Raw genomic sequence first — 22477 nt, 5'->3', positions numbered from 1 at the left:
ATTTTTTTGATTTTCCATGTTATTTTTCATGCTGTCATCTTCCACTGCATTTTATTATCTTTCCATTAAGAGAACATTTGTTACTGGATAGCTGAAAATATAATTAATATTTTAGTATTGTCACTCCACATGAATAGCTGTGGCTATCCATGACTTCAGACAGGAGCAGTTCCTAACCTGGAGATTGCATCGAGGCCTTAGTGTTGAGCTAGGGACCCTCCTTTACATATGTGTCGGCAACGAATGTGGAGGGCGGAGTCCTATCTCCTGTTGGAGCAAGGCTTTGGGTGTTCTGCTGCATCAAAAATTTGCTCAGCAGAGAAACAATGCAGCCTGCAGTTAAATACTATTTAAGTGTGGTTGGAAGGAAGTCTCTCATATTCTCTTCTAAGTACATTTGCTAGTAGTGCATACAAAACTCTGAGATATGCTTATTGGGAAGTGATTCCCGCCGCGTACAATAAGGCTGCACTCCCAGATGTGCCTGCAAAACACTGAAAATTTATTTAACGAAGTACGGCTCAGTTCAGACTCCAAAGCCAGCCCAACCTAACCAGGAAAGCCTGTCGTGTCTTACGCGCCCGGCTACACTTTAGGGGCCGAGGAGTGCGCGCGTGTGAGCACACGCTCCTTGGCTACGTGGGAATACGGCGATAGCCCTTCTGTCTCAGAAAAAAGTTACCGGCTCCTAGAAGCAGCCTCTGGGAGACTCCCGAAGCATACATGGCCGAGAAACGATCGCTTGCGACTGCGTGAAGCAGACAGCGGGAGGCGCGGTGATGGGAGGGCTTAAGGCCCAGTTAAGGGGGAGAGGGAGGGGGACGTCTGCTGGGTTGGGAAGAGTCAGCTGAGCAACCAAGCAAGTGCTAGCGGGCGGCGGCGGTGGCGCGGGCAAGTAGTCCCGGGTTAATACAAGGAACCTTGGGGAGGAAAGCCAATAAGCAACCGTAAATACATAGTCGTGAAAGAGCAAGAAGACTCCTCCCCCCGACTCTTTCTTCTCTTCTTCCTCCTACCGGGCTTGCTTGGTTATTTGTATGCGGGTTTTTGTATACGTGTGGACGCCAGGAGTTTCTTTTTTGCCTTCCCTCGCCTCCAAGAAAGTTCCGGGTGCTGATGCAAGAGGATCTCCTCCTTGCCTGCCCCGGTTCTCTTTCTTCTCGCACTGACGTTCTTAGTCCGCCCTAAACTTGATCCGATCAGCGCGGTCAGAAGAGAGTGTGTGGAAGGAAGAGGGGGCGGGGGCGCACAGCGCTCTCGAGTTCTCCGTCGCCCAGAGGGAAAGGGAGGCCACAGGGTGAACAGAAGGGCCACTGGAGGAGAGCACGAGACCTGGCAGGTAAGTCTTGCCTGGAGAAGTGAGGTAAAGTGTTCGGTCGCGCCTCGCTTTCCGTTTCTTTGGTGTGGTTGAGAAGCGGGCTAGCAACTGAGCACAGGGCGCCTTGATCGCGTCCCGTGTGGAAGAGCGGGGGTGCTAGCAGAAAGACGGAGGTCTTTTTACAGTACTTCGCTTGCAACGGGAGCAGGGAGGCCTTTCGCCTGCGATTGGGAAGCTGGGCGGTTCGAGCTGTCTTTATTGGGAAGTAAATTCCCTTGCGTTTAATAAGCACGCCTTCGCCTTTCTCCTCTCCATTTGGCACGCGCGCCGCTGGTTGGGTGGGGAGGATTAGAAGTTTATAGAACCATTTGGAAATGCCTGAATAGAGCAGTGCTTCTTCCCGGGTTACACAAATCTTTGCTGTGTGGGCTTTCATTCCACTAAAAAACCCCAAGGTTTGGGGCGTAGAAACTTTGTTTCTCTGAACTCGCTCTCTGTGTCTTTTCCACATTGCATCATAAAATAAGGGTGGAGTTCATCTTTCTCCTCCTCCCATTCCCCCCCCTCCTAAGTAACTAGATTGGAGGGGCTTGCCCGGCTATGCCAATCACTTGTGGTTGGTAGTGCGGTCTATTCTCTGCCCCGCCTACTTCGGGGAGTCGGTCAATCCAGAGATTGGATGGGGGTGGGTGGGGAGGAAGAGAGGATGCTTCTAAAGACTTAAGGGGGAGGCAAAAGAATTGTGGAGCTAATCCGGCAACAGCCTGGTAAGACATACTCTTTGAACTGTAATCTGGGAAGATATGAGTGTGGGCCTTACAGATGCATTGTCCCCACTTAATGTAATTTTGGCTTGCTGTTTATTTTCTCAAAATTGCAGAAGATAACTTGCAAAGAGTATTAAACTTTCTATTCTCTTTCCCCTAATTAAGCAGCATAGAACATGCAAATAGTTAATTCCTTTGGAACCATTAAGAGTGGAGGGAAGAGTGGTGGCAGAGGCCATGTTGTCCGTTTAATCCCAAAGTCTTATGTTTGGAGATGAACATACCCCTCCCCCCCAAATGTTAGAAAAAGCTTGGCAACGTTGCATTGTGATCTTTTCTGGATTAGAGGAGTCAACTATCCTTAAAGTGTATCAGAACCAAATTAAATTGATGCTACTAATTTACATGACATAAGATTTTACAAAAACATCTATCATGTTTGGCAATCATGTCCATAAAGGTGTTCTTGGAATACATCCTTGTTACTTGCTGACTGCTCATTATTAGGTAAAGGGAAACTCTGGTCCCTTTTTCTTTTTGTGTTAAAACAAAAGGTGTACCATACTATTTTCATATGTCTTTCTATATTGCCATTTGTGTTTCTTTTTACAATACAGCACTTCACTTTACTCCCACTATGCTGGTTGAAATACTTCCAACAAAGTGAATATGTACTTACTCAACTACCTTAGCCTGGTTTATCCAGAAGGTAATTCAGTAGGGCTATGATTTCAGCAATAGATTTGATTATAGACACAAGTTTTTCCCCCCCTTTCATTCCCCCCTTCCCCCCCACAGCCAAATGAGCTGGACTTTGTATGTGGATGAGTGTATTTTTTAATCTGAAATGTGCCAGTGTCTTTCATTTCAACATTGATTCATAAACTTATTTGGAGTTTTACACTAGATTCTATCACTTAAGATTATGATCTTGCAGATTCAACCATTCGATTATTGTTGTACGTATTTAGAATGGTCTTCATTGTTTAGGCTGGAGAATATATGTAATTAGTGTTCAAAACAAAAAAAATGAGTTAAAGCTTTTAGCAGATGATACTAAACTTTCTAACATCAAGGAAACTTGTTCGTTTAATTGCTGTGGAAAATCTGCAGTTTGAAAACAATTCTGGGAAGGCATCTCCTTAGTTCCTAAGATGTGTTGGTCAGGTTTTCAGGATCTTCTCAATCCTCTGTATGATCTGAGAGAATGCATTCAAAGTATACAGTGTACTTTAGCAGTGGAATAGATTAAATGGAAGAGTAAGCGGTGATAGTGATTGCCTGTTTAATTTTCTCACTGGGCTGTACAGCTGCTGTACCTTTTCTTTTTTTCAAAGTAACTAACTTTGTAACTATGAACAGTTGGTAGCAAAAAAAAAATGTGTACAGTATTAGAAATACTTCCTCTTTGTTCCATTATTGTAAAGTTGTAAAAATTTTAGGTTAGAATTCATTCTAACCATGAATCTAATGGATCTAATGGATTCACTATTGTGGGAATTCCCCCCACCCATGCATCATGTACCCTCAGTTGTTTAAGCTATCAAATAAACTGAAGAGTTTCTGATATTCTCATGGGCCACTTAATTGATATTTAAAAGTACTAAGAATGGCAGCAAGGCTAATCTCAGGATTAGGGGAGGGAGGAGACCAATGTGGGTAGGGTTAAGGAGGCAGAGATTTGGGGAATGAAGCAAGTGCAGAAGCAGCAAACTGCCATTAAAAATTCCAGCTGTTTATTACTACTAAGCGAAGGCTAATGGAAAGGTAAACTCCAAATAAATATTAAGGAACATGCAGAGTTGTCACTCGAGGCACAAATGAGCAGGCTCAAATTATCCTACTTAAAAAACATTATGCAAAGACCGAGCTCTCTGGAGAAAGCTCTAATGCTGGGAAAGATGGAAGGAAAGCAAAGAAGAGGATGACTAGCAGCAGGGTGGATGGATTCCGTTACAGTGGTGATGAGTGCACTGTTGGAAGACCTGAAAGACTAGGTTAGGAACAGATCATCGTAGAGATGATCGCTAGGAGTCGAAAATGACATGATGGCACATAATATCAGACCAACTTAGTGTCCCATAATTGTTTTCAGGCTTTCAAGATCTCAGGCTTCCTTATGAAGAGTTGATGAAGAGTTCATAAGGATTCATGGCAAAGAAAGTGCAAAAGTTTAACAAAATTTAAAAAGGGAGGGGATAAAGTAATCATGAGTCTCTTTTTGCTCTTCTAATAGAACATGGGAGAAAGTTGCAGACATTTAAATTAAGCTCTACTAATGCTTTGATACCCAGGACTCTCCTTAAGATGACCAGTATGAAGGAATAAAAAAGTGGTTGACCTTGGCATGGCACATCTATGTAATTTTCTTGGCAGCTAGGTGGAAATAGACTGCCACTACCTTCTTCTAAGGTGTTTTTTTACTTCCCAGTCTATCTTATAGCCCTGATATTTCTTAATGGTCTCCCATCGAAGTACTAATCAGGTCTGACCCTCCTTAGCTTTTGCAGATAGGTTTGTTATCTAACAGATAAATGAACATTTATTTCCAAGAAGAGCTCTTTAAAGAAGATGACAACTGACAGAGCAACTTGAAAATTAAAGCCGAGTGGTAGTATGTAATGATTCATGTTTTGGGTTGATATTCAGCTGACTCAGGGTTAAGTCCACTCTCAGAAGCTCACTGGATGACTTTGGGCCAATCACTGCCTCTGCCCAACAACTTTGTGTTATGGGGAAAAGTTGGAGGAGAAAATTCAGGATATCAGTGTTATATCCTTGTACCTGCAGGATCCTCTTCTCTCAATGGACACTACCTATTCTGTGCATGTAAACTGACAAGATATACTGTGGATTTGGGATGGGAATGGAGTATGGGTCTTCTCAGTGGCCACCCCAGATTGGTTATGTTGGTCCCTTCTCTATTGACTTTTAGGGAGTTCTCTATTATCTTAAACAGAGCTCCTTTTTTGCCAGATTTTTTGGGGGGCATAGTGCTATGACTGGAGTGGCTGCTGGTTTTATATTTTGTATTTAGGTTCTTTTATTGAATGTTTATGGATGATGTTTTAATAATTTGTAATATTTTGTCCTGAATGATTTGTGAGCTGCACAGAGTTTTGGATTAAATCTTTGCAAGTAAATAAATCTGATTAATAAATAGTGAAGTTTGAATCTTTTTCACAGCTCAAATCTCTATCAGGGATGTTTCAAGAAAAAATAGTATGCTCATAAAAAACAAATAGGAGTGAGTGTTGATGGGAATATTTAATAATGTATTTATAATATTTAAGAAATGCTCTTTGAGTATTCATAGTGTGTGGCATACACTGATGTCTGAAACCCTTATAACAGCTTTTGAAAGTACTTCTGAAAGGTTGTTGCTGACTGGAAACCCCTTATGGACTTTTTGCGTAAAACAGAAAAAAAATGAACTTATGATTTATGGTTTTGATTATTAGATAGGATGCATTATAGAAAGAAAGTTATGATGTAACTTTAGAGAAAGAGTAAATTTATAATTGTACTTATAACTGCTGTAAAGAAGATCGGAAGCCACTTCTTTGTATCTTTTTTTTCTTTTGTATTTTTCTTTTACTGTACTTTTTCTTTTTTGCACTTTTAGCTCTCTCTTTGATTTCTTTTTCTTTTTTCTTTCTTACTGTATATTAGTTTATATTAGTTTTTACTTTTGTTTTTGAAACTTTTAATAAAATTATATGAAAGGTTGTTTAATATTATACCTATTTTTTCAGGTAGTAAAAGACAGCTTACTCTAGATACCATCACGTGGACAAAGTATTAGGTTTCAATTATTAGATGGGCAGTGAATGTTGTCTCACATGTGCGCGTACACACACACACACACACCATCTTTCATAATGTAACCTATGTATGTTATATATTAGGGTAGCCTATATATTCTAAGCATTTTATAAAGTGTTAAATGTTTGCATTTAACACTGCGATGAGGTTTATTTTCACCATAGTTTGTTGAATAAGGCTGAAATGATTTTACAGATAAGGAAAGAAACTCATTTATTTCATCATTTTTAGGTTACCTGCTCACCATTCCCCCATTGTAAATAACCAAGTTCTGGCAGTTATCCCAAATGCTCAAACAGTAATCAAGGATTGTTGGCCATGTTCCCCACAGCAAGAATCAACTTCCTTTCCCTTTGCATTCTCTCTATTGCATACATGAAAAGGATTTTTGGCTCCTGAGCTTGGTAATCTTTTGATATGATCAGAAAGTAAGAGTTTGAGATTCTGAGATGCTCTTTAATTTTTGTTGTAAAATTTCATTAAAATGTCCTTTTGATAGTAAACTATACTAAATGGACACTAACTTGCACCTCCATCCCTGATAGCAGTCATTATCTCTGAGCCCCAGAAACCTTACTGGAGGGGTTTAACAATTTATTTCTGATATACATGTGACTCACTCACCTGATATAATGTGTGTCACACTGCAGCAACTTGCCTGTGTGAAGCACATGTTATATGGAGAGATGTGTTAGCCCATCATAGGAAACAAATGTGTATTATACATCTGAAGACTATTGAAATCAAAGAGGTGGTAGGTGCTTTGTGATGAAAATTAAACATCAAGAGATATGGGGGAAACATCAACTATGAAGGAAAGATGTTTGACAGTTTTTTATTTTACTATGCCTAGTGGTAAAACTTTGCTTATCCCCCTTGTTGTGAATGTTCATAGTAAGGTAGGTTCCTTTCTTTGTGGCAACAAAAAATCCATATTACATTTTTTTCAGGAAAGACAAATGTGCTGCTAAGTGTTGCATCAGCTGCAAAACAGTTCTTTCTTCACATCACCATTGCTCTGACTTGGACATAACGATAAACCAGTTAAATTAATAAACCACAGTTAAAACAAGCTGAAATTTGAACTCAATAACATCAAAACAGGACTTGTTGCTAAACAATACCTTCTTTTTGGTAGTTGGGCCAAATCGGAACATTCAAACTCTAATTTGGTAAACAGTTTCTGAGTTAAAATTACATGCATATGTGGACTTGTTAGTTAATACTCAAGATATAACAGCTTCTGAAGACAAGAGATGAGGCACAGTTTCTACTCCTAAAATTTCACTGCCTGTGGCTTATATGAAAAGAGAATCTGCAGAGTTCATAAGGAAGAAACAGTGCAGGTAAATATACTGCTTAGTGCTGTGAGAAAACATTTATGTTGATAAATTCTTTTGTGGGCACAGGTATATTCTGGCCTATTTTGCCATCCTTTTCATTCTTCAGAATGTGGTTTATGAGAGCATCTGTTTCTCTCAGAGAGCTCAGAAACCTAAATAATGGGGGTATTTGTTAGGGATTTGTATGAGAGGTTGAACTTTCTGTTTTTGCTAAAAAGAGCATCTTAGAAAATGGTGTTTGGGATTGTAGGCAAAGGCTTTTCTGAAAGAAAGCAGGTCAGTGAAAATGATTGCAAAAATAGCTCTCAGAGTTAAGTGTCCTTTAGGTCAAGCTTGATTCCTGCTGAGCATGTTCATTTGGGATTTTTGTTAACAGGACAGAAATGATTGGTCAGTGCTTTCTTAAAATAAATAAATAAAATCTCAGTCTAGCTTGTAGCCCTAGTAGTCCATGGAGATAATTCATCCAAATACCAATCAGGTCTGACCCTGTGTAGGTTTTTCAAGATAGCCATAAAGTTCTGCAAAAACAGTCCAGTTCTCTGCAAGTATACAGTAGTCAAAAGATCCATCTTTTCAAAGCACCAAAAGGAGATATGGAAAAGTATGTTTGCAGGTTTGCTTGGCTAAAGCAGTTTGCTCACCTAGAAAAGTAAAATGTGGGAAGATTTTTAAAAATATCTTTTTCTCTTGCATATCATGCCTGGTATGCCCTAAAGGCCTTAGCAATAACTTGGTCTATTTCTTTTCAGCTGCATATTTTGTGAAAATATTAACCCAGAATGAAAAATAAATATTATTTATTGGAATTTTGTTCCTCTGGTAGCCTATTGTCTTTCAGGCTAGTAGCTTTTGCGGACTTAATTACAAATAAGATGAAGTGAAAGGGAATATATTAATGTTTACTGTTCTGAAGACTTAATGATGAGATGTAATTAAGGCTTTTGACTTACAAGCAAACCAGAAATGTTAAAAAAGCAGTAAAGTCACAGTTATGGTTTAAACAAGCCAAGATTTTAAACTGACATACTTTTCAGTTTGCTCACACAGCAAAGGAATTGTCTATAAAGGCAGTATCTTATTTAATAAGCAGGGAGGTGATTGGCCAGATATGACCAGTGAAGTATAAAAACAAAAAGTATCTTTTTTTGGACTCATTGCTCTTGAATGGGTTTGTCTAGGAAAGCTTTAGTGTCTCCTGAGATTATATATTCTGTTAAAATGCCCTTTGTCTATTTTTAGTGGGTATGCCTTAGAACAAGGATAGACAATCTGTTGCCTGCCAGATTCTTCCAAATGCCCATTATCTTCCATTAGAACCAGATAGCATGACCAGGAGCAGGATACTATGGAAGTTGTAGTCAAAACATCTATAGATCACTGTATTGTTTTTCTGTGCCATAGAAGATTATTCCAGGAATATAAACAACACTTGCAGTATAATCTATAACAGACACTACAGTCATGCTCAGTAACTTTCCTTCTGCCTTTTTTATTTCTGGGAAGCATCCAAGGTCCCATTCTGGTTTAGCTATGCCTTGCACAGGCTGGAGAGAGTTACGTCTCTTTTCCCCTTCACCCTTTATGCCACTTTAAAAAATTCCACTTAAAAGGAATGGAGGCTCTTTTTTATTTAAATCTCTAATACTCAAACCCTGTTTAGTTTCTTTGGTGGTTCTTAGATAAGGAGATGTATAATTCCAAGAAATTGAAAAACATGCATACATAAAAAGTTACATATCTGTAATCGCAAGGCTGTTGTATTTTATGCAGTGTTCCAAGAACAATAACATTCAAAACCTTTTAAAACAACAAATAGCTAGCCTGGACCTGGTTGAAGAATACCTCTTATGTCTGTTTGCAAGTTACAGTAGGCCTAGGCAACCTGTGCTTGCTGAACAGACAGTAGTAGAGAGTGCAAAATTGGAGTAAAATCAATCATGTGTTTAGCAGATGTAATTAAGAAGATGGGGGCAATCTTAAATCTGTGGTTTATTGTCTTGCTTTGTTGTTTCAGCTGTGATAATCTAAGCTGTCAACCTTAACGTGTTATACAATTGCTCTTTTAAGCAGTATTTCCTGAATGCTTTTGTTAAAACTCTTCATATATGCATGGGCTAATTTACCGTTGTTCAGAGGTCACTGAAGCATATTCCTTCAATGAACATATCTCAAGGAACATATATGCATATTTTCTTATGAATATAGACATTAATCTCTTGTTCAGGTATCAGGTATCAAATAAGTACCACTCTGGTTGAAAATTATCTGGGGAAAATCTAAAAGTCTTAAAATTCTGATTAAGAATGGGAACTGTGTTTAAATCTTATCTTTATTCACAGTCTCACAAAATGGACTTAGAAAGGTTGATATTCAGAGTCCAACCTGCAAATATGGGATGCCTGAACAGGACTGTTCTACAGATTTGTAAATAAATATAAACTTAATTTAAATTTTTGAAATAAAAGTTGTTTCATAGAAGAGGGAATCTTTTTTTTTTTTTTTGGTGGATATTTGTTCTGTGCTGTATTTGAGCCAGGTTTATAATGTGGCTGACAGAAGTGTTTTGAAACCAGATCTGTCAAATACTTCTCAAGGGAATATGTTATAGAGATAAGGTGACCATTGCTTGTGAGGGTTTGACAGTTTCAAAAAAACTGGGTAACCACTTTTAGTTAGCAGTTCTAAAACAATTTTAGACTCCATGAACCAAAAATTGCCTGCCTTTTGTAAAAAAACAAAAAAGAGAAAACATTTATACCCTATTCTGGCAAATTAGGACACTTCATACTCTATGCCCTTTTAGTAATGATTAGGGTTAGGAAACATTTGTGTGCTGATGACTCACATTCTAGTTCTTCTGTTCAGCAAATTTGGATGAATTTGTACCAATACTGAACTGAACTGCTATTTAAAGGATTGGATCAAGGCCAATGAATGAAAGATTAAGCTGTACAAAATTTGTTGTTCATATGCCATGGGAAATATTGGTTTCCTAGCCCTGAATAAGATTTCAAACGCCCAAGTATTAGTTATGGGCTTTATATATGAGGACTACATAATTCAGATTCAGCATACAATTCCTAGCTTTCTTATTTTGCCACACTTAGAAATAGTTTGCTCCTTGTTCATTTTACTGAACATTCAACTGAATTTGCAAGTCTGGAAATAATTCTCATTTGAGGAATACTATGATCAAAGATGACTATGGTATCTATATTTTACATGCAATGACAAATTGAGTCAAAATATCTAAAACAACTTATAACAAGAATAATAATACCTAACTTTGCAGTTAGGTATTGGTTTGCAGGGGATATCACATATCTACCAACCCCAAATCTAGCAAGTATATGTTACTTGGTAGATTTCTTTTGCCTTGTGGTTGTTTTAAACCTAATTAGTTATGGTTGCTAAACCACCTAGAATTGCTCTTGTGATTGAAGCAGATTATAAATTGGTTAAATAAATTAAAATGCCTTCAGTGTTTCCCAGTGGTGGATTTTGAACTTATGAGACTGATACAAATTTATGAGATGGGTGCTCCTCTCTAATTTTGGATTATAACATTAATAAAAAACTCCACCTAGGGTTAACTGACTGTAGATAAAGAGGCTAGATGTTGAGAACAATCATTACAAACTGTTAGAGGAGTTTGTATAACAGGAGATCTGTAGTCGGACTGCACTATAACACACATAATAGAATGTCCCTCCAAATTGGAAACTAAGTCAGATAAACCAAATGGACTTTTTTCCAGAGTAAACTGTTCAGGACTTCATATGTACCGGTCAGCCTTGGACCTGTTTCTTTATATTTAGCCCAACCAATGTGATGAGAGATACTTTGGTCCTGGTTTTCTGCATAGGCCTAAGGAATAATGATCTCAGTGTTTGGTGGCTTTAAATACTCTGTTGGCATAAATAGATAATTAACTGAGCAGTTTTGACCTTCAGGCTGCCTGTGTCAATTCTGCAGGGGTAGAAGACAGAATTCAATGGTTCACTCTGGAGGGTGAGGAATCAAGACCATTTTCTGAGATGTTGCTGACCTGTCAGATCCAAATGAAGGTGGGTGACCTGATACCTGCCAAATATTCATGATCCAGTTATACATTATGCTAACTCCTTGGTATACTGAGGAGTTGAGGGTGATGAAACAACAAACAATGGATAAGACTAAGGATTCATACTATGCTTGACAGAATAAAATAAAAATCAATTTGTGACCTTATTTTATGGCAGTGAAGAAATATTATTTTATGCTGATATGGATATTGTTACTTGATATGGTGGATAGTTAATTGGATTATACCATGTCTGGTCAGATACCTTTAATTTATACAGTCTGAGGATGTGGATAAATTGCTTGGAGAGTTGAGGCCCACCAGTTTTCTGGGTCCTTTCCAGTTCTGAAATCTACCAGACCAACTGAGAACATCAGTGCCTCCTTGACACATTGCTAAAGAAGGCAGAGATGAGATCATTGTAGAAGAAATGTAGCAGTAGTAATCATTATTATTTATTTTATTTTGGTCCAGGATAAGGGATATAAAAAGAAAACATTACAAACACATATACTGTATAAGAGAAATTGTGCAATTTAAAATATAAAATGCAGCAGCAGAATTGGAATTAAACCTTTGGTTCAATTTTTATATGACAAATACCCAGGCAATTCAGATTTTTTCTATGTACAGCTGTTATTATCACACCAATATGATTTAGTTTCTATGGACATGGCCAAATTTTGTTACACTGTTTGTAAAACCAGACACATTTTGATTCCATCAATTATCTAACTGTAAACTATACTCTTTATTCTGCTCCATCTGCTATTGATTGTTGTATTCTGGTTGGTGACCGTAATAAAGAACTAATAGATTGGCTGATAGACTGTATCTCCTGCAATACCATTTATTTCCTAATAAGCATGGTCCCAAAAACAGATTTCATTACCTTATGGGTAATGAATGGTTTTGAATCAGATAAAATCAGATAAAAGGAATTTGACATAAAATCTGCTCTACCTGGGTAATTATTTAAAGAGGTATTATCTGTTAGATGTTGGAAAATTGTATGTGATAAGAAACTCTAGGAGTCATGGCTGTTCTGAATATGGGGCATCTCCAAATCTGCTTGGCATTAATTGCAGAAGAAAGAGCATTTAGTTGAGCTAGTAAAAGTACACAGGGGTACCCGGGAGGTCATTTAAGAAGTAAGAAGCTGGGATGGAAGTTTGAATAAAGTCCCAACAGCACAGCATTGGGCTGTTCTGCTAAGCGTTTATTTATCAGTGTCCAAATATGCATTTCGATAGCTTCTTTGGCCTTTAGAGATCCTATAGATGCCATAATAGATGTTGAAAAGCCAAATCCCCTCAAGTTTGTTTCTAAAGAGGTAATCCAGCTATACTCATGTTGATCATATAAGATTATTTGGGATGGGGGGTGCTGGGCCTTCTGGACAGTTTCATTGCTTTAGCCAACACATGAGTCTATATTCCTAAAACCAGGTTTCTATGGAAATAACACTAGTTTCAATGTATAGAGTAGTATTTGGGACACAACAATTTATAGTTTGGCAGTTTTTTCAACTTAGTTGTTTTTTTGATTTCTTGATCCTGATGCCCTTGTTATCTCTGAGGCTTCTTGATAAGAAGTTGAAGGAACTAGATGAAATTGGTATTAATTATTTAGATAACCTTTGGAAAAACAATTCGAATGTACTGCTTCCTAAAGCAGCCACAAGTTTTTTTAGACCTCATAACATGTGGGTAATAAAACTGAAAACTTTGTTTCATATAAGATACCTCAGAGAATTTTCAATAAAGTTTAGTTCAGCAGTCACAGTTAGGCCTCGTATCTATTATATTTTGGTCTGAATGTATATGTCAGTGTGACTTCAGAGTGAGTGCTGCTAAATGAAGAAGCAAGTGTTCTGCTTGGCTATATTCCCTATGTTTGGAATGTGTCATGGGATCAAGAGTTATGGATCTTTCATGTGTAGAGGATAGTCAAAATAATTGGTCATTGTCAGTGAATGTGTGTTGCTGAATAGATGGAACCTGGAAGTGTTACTTTGTTAATTCTGCTGGATCTCTCAGTGGCTTTCTTTCCAGATTATTTATTTTGGTTGGGATATAGGTAGTGTTGCAGTGATTTTGATCCTTTCCAGAAGGATTGATTCAGAAGGTTATTATGAGAGATTTCTGTTCTGTCTCATTAATCTCATGCAATGCCTCAAAAGTTTCATGTTGCTTTTGAACATTTGCATGAAGCCACAGAGGAAAGTCATATAGAGATATAGAGTAACCAGTATGCAGATAAAACTCCTTGCTGTCTCTTGTTACAAGAAAAGAAATATCTTCTTGTGTTGTTGAACTGGATAAGATAATAACATTTTTGTTCAAATATGGCAGTTCCACTAGTAACTTGAAAAGCCCACCCAGAGCCTATGATCAGCTAGACAGGTAGTCATTATGAAAAAGAATAATGGCATAAAATATGACATAGAAATAACCTGAAGAACTTGCATGTTCAAATATGCTACTTTCTTCATCTTCAGAGCAGGATACTTCATTTGACCTTGTATTTCTTTCCTGCATCATTTACATTTGGCATGCTTGCCTCTCTTACCCACAAATATAGGAACTTCATCGCAGATGGGGGCCTATTTCACAAACTGCTACCATGGTTAGGTTTTGGTCGATAGATGTTGCACATGAGGGTCAGAAACTTTTCCTCAAATTCTCAAGACTGCTGGAATACACCTTTGTTCTTGTCAGGTCTGTCATATCACCTCAAAGTTCTCATCATTGATCTTTATTTTTGTAGTCTGTTAACTTATCTGTCATCTCCGTATTAGCAAGCAGAATAGAGTATGATTAGAAAATACATTTATGATTATATCTTTCAGCTGCCTTTGTCATACTATTTTTAAAATGTATTGTTAAAATAGATTTAAGCCTTTACATATTTTTTCAATATTATGAGAATAACTATCAATAGAAGTTGTGACATATCCCATAATGCAGCATTTCAGTGGGTTTGTCTGCTTCAGCTTTGTTCTCCTACTGCTATTACCTCCTTGGCAACTTCTCTGGAACAATACTAGGAAGTCCTGTGTCTCTGGGTTAGTTGTGGAAACCAAAAGTTTACTTGCATTCTTGTTTCTCCTGCCTTTATCCTCTTAGAAGATCCTCATCTTAGGATGAGGCAGAACTTTAACAGACAGGTGTGTAGGTTTCCAGTAGCTAAATCTGACATTTCAGCACACACTTGAATATAGAGACTATGGACTTGGTGGCAAAGAAACATGCCCTGGAAATAAGAGTTGTAGTTTAAACTTACATCTTGTGTCCAATAATGCTGTGACTGAATTGATCTGAATGAAAACAGTTGATTTTTGGTGTAGGGGTTTTAAGGCCAAGATATTAATGCTTTAATGGGGAACAGCATCCATGTCCATGTCCTCTGTGAGTACTCTTCAGACCTGTTCATTTGCTGCCCTTGAACTCCCTTAGCCTTGTATTATTTGTGTTGTATTCTTGGACTACAGTCACCTGACCGTCTTGGATTTCTTCATCTGTTGCCATCTTTGCTTAATACTACATATGTGAAGGCTTGGGAAAGAGAATCCAGAAAAATTAGGGAATTTTTCTTTCCTGCTTTTCTTTGGGAAGATGATTTTGAAATATTTCCTGATATTTTCATTTTAAATAATATATAAAATGGCTAAGTTGTAAAAGTAATTGAACTGTGTTTGGAAATAATGGTACTAAATCAAGTTATAATCTTAATATGTGAAAGGGCAAAGAGGTCTGTTGCAATACAAACAAAATATCAGTCCATGAAACAGTTAAGGGGGGGGTAAAGATGCCCTTAAGTGCCCATGTAATCACCAGGAGTCAAGTTTCACATCTGTGCAAGTTCTCTTGGCAACAGTACAGAAATAATTTTGCCATTGTGAGGTGTTGCCACCCCCCAGTCCCAGTTTAGACCACTAGGCTAGAATTATCTGATAGTAAAAATAAAACTCAGTTGAAACTACCAATAGTGATACATTTCATTTTCTGTATCTGGAATATTATCACACAACATTTCCTGTGATAGAAGGTATTCTGAACTTTCCTCCCCTTTCTGTATTTTTCCCAAGAAAGGGAAATAATTCCTATTGCTTCAAACCTCATGGAAATGATACATCAGAAGTTAGTGACTTCTGATCTGTCTAGCATCAGTTGTTTCCTGTTGTCTCCATTGTCCAGCCTTCACAATAAACTGACTTAAATTTGCTCAGTGTCTTCTGCTTCAGGGATGTGGCCTGGGATCAAACATTTTGCACAGTGTGAACTTCAAACTCTTACTGGAGAAGAGTTCAGAATGAAGGATGGATGAATGGATGGATGGATGGAAGGAAGGAAGGAAGGAAGGAAGGAAGGAAGGAAGGAAGGAAGGAAGATGCCATAAATAAAATAGTTAAAGGGTATTTCTAACTCATTCTAATGGCTGTCCCTTCTTTGTGAGAGACCAGCCTTTAAAACACAGCCCAACATAGGTCAGAATTCTGTTCCTTGAAGGATGGACTGTAAAGGAATTCAATCCAATTCATTTTGCTATGCTATTTTTTAAGGTGGGGGGAAGAATGTGACTCCATTGCAGTCTTCTCAATAACATTGTCTGTGACATGCAAGTTATTATTATTATTCTTTTCAGTTTGAACAACTTTGTTGTTGTTGTTGTTCAGTTGTTAAGTCGTATCCGACTCTCTGTGACCCCATGAACCATATTGCACCAGGCCTTCCTGTCCTTCACTGCCTCCCTGAGTTTGCTCAGTCTCATGCTCATTGCTTCAGTGATGCTATCTAACCATCTCATCCTCTGCCGTCCTCTTCTCCTTTTGCCTTCAATCTTTCCCAGCATCAGGGTCTTTTCCAAAGAGTCCTCTCTTCGCATTAGGTGACCAAAGTATCTGAACTTGAGCTTCATTATGAATCCTTCCAATGAGCAGTCAGGGTTGATTTCCTTTAAGAATGACTGGTTTGACTTCCTAGCAGTCCAGGGGACTCTTAAGAGTCTTCTCCAGCACCACAGTTCAAAGGCATCAATTCTTCGGTGCTCAGCCTTCTTTATGGTCCAGCTCTCACAGCCATACATTGCTACTGGAAAACCATAGCTTTGATTATGTGGATCTTTGTCGGCAAAGGACATTGAACTACTAATAGACCTTAAAATCAAACCTTGAACTTCTGCTTTGATTGACACTGTTATTCCTTACTTTGCAGTGAGTCCCGATGGTATGGATGTGTGCCAAAAATACATCTAGCAAGGACAGGATACAAATATAACAACACCAGTTGTGCTTATCTGCCTCCTTGCCTCCCTTCCTGCCCTCCTCCCTAGTGTTTTCAGCTGATATCCAGGAAATGGTTTTAGTTGCCTATACATGGAAACAGGTATTTCAGAAAGAGCCTTACCACCCTATTTCCCCCCAAGCCTTAATGGTAGATGCTCTCTCTTCTCTCATAGTTTTTGAACATGTATGTTTCTGTATGAATCCTGGCAGAAGGGTGAACATTTATTTATTTTAGAAGGGTGTGTCATGTCTTCTAATGCTACAGTTAGTTATAGAAAAAACGTACTTGTAACCTTTTGACCTATAACTTCATTTTATTGTTTAAAAAGAAGAGTCAATTTTTTATGTCAGACTTTTCCAACCTACTGTTCTTCTGAAGTGTTCAAATAGCAAGCCTCAGAAGTCCTTGCTGGTGCTGGTTTGAAATTGGGGTCTCAGTGCATTTGGAGAGTGCCAGTTAGGGGAATACTTTCTCTCTTTCAGGTCCACCACCTTGCTTCTCTATCAGGGACTTTGCTCTGATCTGTCTAAGAGATTATTTTCCATGATCCACATGGAATTTGTAGTAGGGATTCATTGCTGCAAGCATACTGTAATACAACACACAATTAAAGCACATGCTCAAAGAAATGAAGCAACCAAACTTAGTCAGCTTTAGATTAAATGGTTTTAATTAAGGCATTGCCATCTGACAGCCAAGGGAGTGTTGGGAATACTGAACTGAATAGACTTGGGGACACTTCTGTAGTAAGGAGACACTCCTTCAAACGGCTTTGGCTAAAAACATGTTTCAGTCTTGGAGCCTCCCTTAGGTTTTTTTCCTTTTAAGCATGGAAGTTTATCTGTAGATTATGTGTATGTCTACTAGTAGTTCTTAGCAATGTTTTACCACGGGGTACAGAACTGTTTAGACCAGTGATTCTCAACCTTTTTGAAGCTGCTGCCCCCCTAAGGAGTGGAAAATTTTTCAACGCTTTGTGAAAATCTTGTAATTTTTCAATGCTTTGTGAAAATCCTGTAATTTAGGGTATTGGGGGGGGGGAGTTACTGAATTATAAAAGGCAAAAATTTTAAGTAATTTTTTTCAGTAGACTTACACACCAAATTTGTTCGATTTAACTCGATACTTTTGCCCTGGAAGGTAATTGCATTCCTTTTATTAAAATTAAAATGACTAATGTAAAAAAAAAAAAATGCTTAAATGCTCTTTTATGTAAATACGTTTATTTCAAAATGCTGTAAATACGTTTATTTATTTTTTTGATGCTCGTTTTTTAATTTTTTAAAATTTTTAAAATTTTTAAAATTTTGAATTTTATTAATTTTATTTTTTTTGCAAATGCTTTTTTAATGTTTAAAAATTCTTTATTCTTAATTAGATAATTAAAAAAACAACAACAAAATACGCTAAAATTTTTTTTGATGATAGTCCACAGTCCTGGGTAGAGGTGATTGATGTTACTTTGAAGCCAAAATTCTGTGAGACGATCACCATTCTGGAAGCTGGCTTTCAAAGTTTCATTAGTTTCTCAAAATTAATAATTCACGACCACGATAAAGAACTAATAAGCGCACTTACCTAGCCGACTGGCCAAATAAACAATGAAAATAAATCGAAACTGAGCGGAAAAAACAGAAATGAAGCGAACGAAAAGCAACTCAAGAAACACAGGTCAAATCAAACATTCATATTGAAAGGATGCTCAACGCACGCACTGCGATTAATCGCGCGGGAAGACAGCTGACGCACGCGCTGCAATTAATCGCGCAGGAAAACAGCTGATGCATGCGCTGTGCTGGTTGGGATCAGAGAAGAATCGTAGTGTCGAGTTCTTCAAGGTCATCCTACCTAGAATACAAATTCGTCTCACCATTCTTAGAAGTGCGTGAGGGCAGCCGTCGCGTAAGTTCGTTTTATTGCTGGTACAAATGGTGTAAACCGGATAATCGATTTAATAAATTTTTGGGGGAGTTTTAAAATTAAGTTCGAATGCCAAAACATGCTCATCACCCCTCTACCACCCAAAACATGCCCACCGCCCCCCTACCGCCCAAAACAAGTTCACCGCCCCTCAGCATCCTCCCACCGCCCCCCGGGGGGCAGTACCGCCCCCGTTGAGAACCAACGGTTTAGACCATCTTGCACTGTAGCATCTGCAGAAGGATGGTTACAAAAGATAGAACTCAGCATAGATATGACTGGCATTTGTTTTGTTTCTATATTTGTTTTAGTATGTGGTTATTTGAGTGTTGAAATGTGATTGTGTGCATTTATCTGAGAGTAGCTGTACTTTACAAATCACATTGTTTTGAATTCACTTACTAAGCAAAGTCACTAGTGTTTCAGAGATTATATTGATGGCTAATACATGCCTTTATAAAATGTTAAATGCCCATATATGTGATGAATTTTCTTCTGTCTCTGTCTATCAATCAATCAATCAGTCAATCAATCAATCATATTTATATAGCTGCCTATCTCACACGAGGAGGCTCTTTTGTGGGTTGTATTGTTTTTGTATTCTGAAAAGTGGTCCCTCCTGGACCTCTTCAAGACTATTAAACTCCCCTCCTCTTGGAGGTGCTCTGAATGATATCTGGATCATTTTTCATAGACTGTGCAAAATGAGAGAGAGAGCCAGTGTGGTGTAAAGGTTAAACTGCTGAAGACCCACTTCAAGTCCACCTTCAGTTATGGAAACTCTGTAGGTATCTCTGAGTCGGTCACCTTTCAGATTTGTTGTGTGGATAAAAATATAAATTGTCTTGAGTTCCTGGAAAAAAGTCAGGATATAAATCTAATAAACGAATAAAATAAGATGGTGCTGTAGTTGGAAGAGCATCCTATACACCAGCACTTCATAGAATATTATTAGCTTATTTAATTGTTACTCAATAAAATCTTGTGCTTTGCTATCGGTTTATTCATTGACTGCTTCTGCCACCAGTCTCTCCCTCCTTGGGTTGGCAGTGACTAAGAAAGATGTTTTGTTTGTCCTTATGCAGATGTGGAGATATATAAAAGATACCGAAACTACTTTTCATACTGTAAGAATCAGATTATTACCAAGACAAAGTAACATTTCTAGAAATTCAATTTCAGTCAAAATTATGTGTAGTTGGACTTCCAGAACAAGCAGAGAAGGCTGTCTGTTCTTTTTAAGACAACACTAATATATGAAGCGTTAGCTCTGCTAAGATTATCGGTTTAAAATGTAGAGAGCTTACAACATTGAGGTCTTTTCATTTTGTATAGTGGATAAAACCCTCCTATTTACTGTGAACTTTCTCAGATTTACTGGGTGGAATTAACTCACACAGGAAGCCAGATATGCTGGAATGGGAAATAAAAATTCCACTTTATGTTTTCCTCAGATTACTGTACCTTCAGGAATCCAGCATCTCAGAAAGGTGAATGAAATTCTTCATTTCTTTTAGTTCCAGATATCTATATTTGCAAATGTCAGCTGACTTTCAGAGGTCCTTTAATACTTCTGTCAAATCTGAAGAAAAAACCCACTGCTTTAAGTTGCAGCTGAAGTTTCTTCAGAGGCCTGAATATTCTCTGTGTTTTAACATTGTTGTGTGTGCTTTTAAAAAAATCTCTAGTTCCTAAGTAGGCATTTGCCTGTTTTATGTAGTGTCCTTGGAGTTATAATAAGATCACAACAAACTGTATTTTTCTCAGTGGCTATGGCTTGATTTTTTTTTTTTTTATCACCCCCTCCCATCCCTGTTTCTTATTTTTCACATCTGGCATTATGGAAGAAACTATATATTTTCAAGTTGTCAACTAGTAGGATTTTTTCCCCCTTTTTAATTCTTTTTTTTCCTTGTTGGAATTTGCAGTATTAATAATAATTATAACCAGTTAATGAATGCATATGAGGCATGGTGGGAATGCTTGCACTAACTTACCTACTGCAGATTTGAATTTACTTATTACTATTTCTTGTGGCAGTTTGCAGTAGGATGAAGCAATGAGAGTTTGTACTCTTTTAAGCACAAACATGAAATGCATTTTTTAAAAAATGCATATAAAACAGAAATTGCAATTTTATAGAAGATTCATATTTTTTTCCCCAAAGGACAGACTGTTGTTACAGAAAGCTTGGATGCAGAAATGGATGTAAGTAGTGATTCTAAATGTCCAGGTGGTGCTGCAGTTTTGTTTAGGAAATTTTCAAAGTTCATCTTTGAAAAAAACAGAAGATGAAAAAGGTAATTATTAATATTTGCTGTTTGGTTAGAAGATTGGTGTTAGCATTACTGAATCTGTATGATTCAGAATAACTACATTATTGTTTTCAAATTTGTATACTAAGGTAATAGTTGGAAGAAATCTGAATCAAGCCTTCCTAGATTGTGCATATGGACTATGTTTCTGAATTTGCAGTTCTTTCATGGTCGTATGCATAGATGGATTTAGTGAATATTTAGAAACGTATCTTCCTTTCTTTTGTACATAAAAAATATGTTTTGTTTGTTGAAGGATAAAGATTTATTGAGCAGATAGAATCGGAGGTGGTATGACTCTGGACTTGGTTTTGTCCCAGTCTTTGGTATGGTAGGGAATTACAAAAGTATTTATTTGATGTAATGCCAATGCATACTCTGTTTATAAAAAGGAGCAAAAAAGATTTAAAGTTAAATCTCTTAATGCAAACTTTATGCAGAAGAAGAAACTCTGTTTCTTTTGAGAAATATAGATCATTGGTCTCTGCTAAAAATGCACTTAAAAAGCATTCACCTTTTGAAACAAGATTTTTAATATAAGGCCCGAGGTAGGGTACTGGCAAAGGGGACAGAATTCTGCCACTGGCTTTTATACTTACATAATTTTAGCAGTGTGCTACTATATGTTTTATATCTGAAAAATATGAAAACATCTGCACTAAATATGAAAACATCTGCACTGATTCTAGCTATAGTTTTGAAAAATTATATTCCAAACTGTAATTTTAAATTCATATCAACAGATTGATAAGAGAAATAATTTTCTGTAGAAAGTGATCGCCATACACCATACGCCAATTTTTACCTCTCTTTAATTGTAACTGCAGCTAAATTGATGAAATTAGGGAAGGTTCCTGGCCCTTATGATTTTCTAGCTCATTGATACAAAAAATATAGTGGAGTTCTTCTTTCTCTCTTACTGGAAATGAATGATGAAATGTTTTCAACTAAATTCCTACCACCCCCACCCTTCTTAGCTTCATTGAAACAAATTGGTTAGGAATTCTACTATATGTTCCAATTATAGACCTACTTCCTTAATAAATGTGGATGCCAAGAATGTAAATTTCTTGGGCCTCAGATTACAGTTTGTTCTTCCGACTATTGTGCATCCAACCTGGGCTGGATTTATACAGGACTGTCAAGGATCTGATAATATCAGATTTCTGACTGATGTACTTGCTTTAACTCAATATATAAAGAATCCAGCGGCCAATAATTTTTGGATGCTGAGAAAGCTGTCAATATGTTCCTTTGGAAGTTTCTGAAAGGTTCTGAGTTGATTTCAGTTTTCTCAAAAATTTATTTTTTAGAGTGAGATATTTTCTTCAGTGTTTAATTATGATTTATTTGTGCAGTTACTAAACGTTTTAGCTTTCACTGCTGTTTGCTTTCTTTCTCCCCTTTGTCATTAAAACTTGTATTGTCTATTTTAGTAGAAACTCGGAAAATATCAACCAAATTATGGCAGGAGAGGCAGAATATAATGCAGTTATATTTTGTTGTTCAGCTAGAAAGTTCCATTCCTTATCTTATTTTTTAATATCTGAATTTGGCATACTGTAGGGCTATGGAAAGCTTCAAATGAGTGCTTCACTTTTAATGATGTTTTGAATGGTGCCCTCTCTCAAAGCT

At 37.3% G+C, this 22477-nt stretch overlaps 1 protein-coding gene across 2 annotated transcripts in view; it reads left to right on the top strand.

Moving 5' to 3' along the window:
- Positions 1-836: 836 nt before the first annotated feature.
- The window catches only part of GRB10 (growth factor receptor bound protein 10), a 119505-nt gene continuing 97864 nt past the window's right edge, over positions 837-22477 (top strand). The window contains exon 1 of one of the 2 annotated variants that reach the window (XM_007425657.4): positions 837-1339. The gene's annotated coding sequence lies outside the window, so the exon portion shown is untranslated. Of the gene's footprint in view, positions 1340-2062; positions 2086-22477 lie in introns of those variants that run through there. The other variant, XM_025165057.2, reaches the window with a different exon arrangement.

This window comes from Python bivittatus, unplaced genomic scaffold, assembly GCF_059951505.1.
Source record: "Python bivittatus isolate LINGU-HERP-01145 unplaced genomic scaffold, Pbiv_v1 ctg000610_np1212, whole genome shotgun sequence".
NCBI classification, from domain to species: domain Eukaryota; kingdom Metazoa; phylum Chordata; class Lepidosauria; order Squamata; family Pythonidae; genus Python; species Python bivittatus.
Note: the sequence above shows the minus strand (reverse complement) of the source record. Positions and strands in the feature narration are given on the sequence as shown.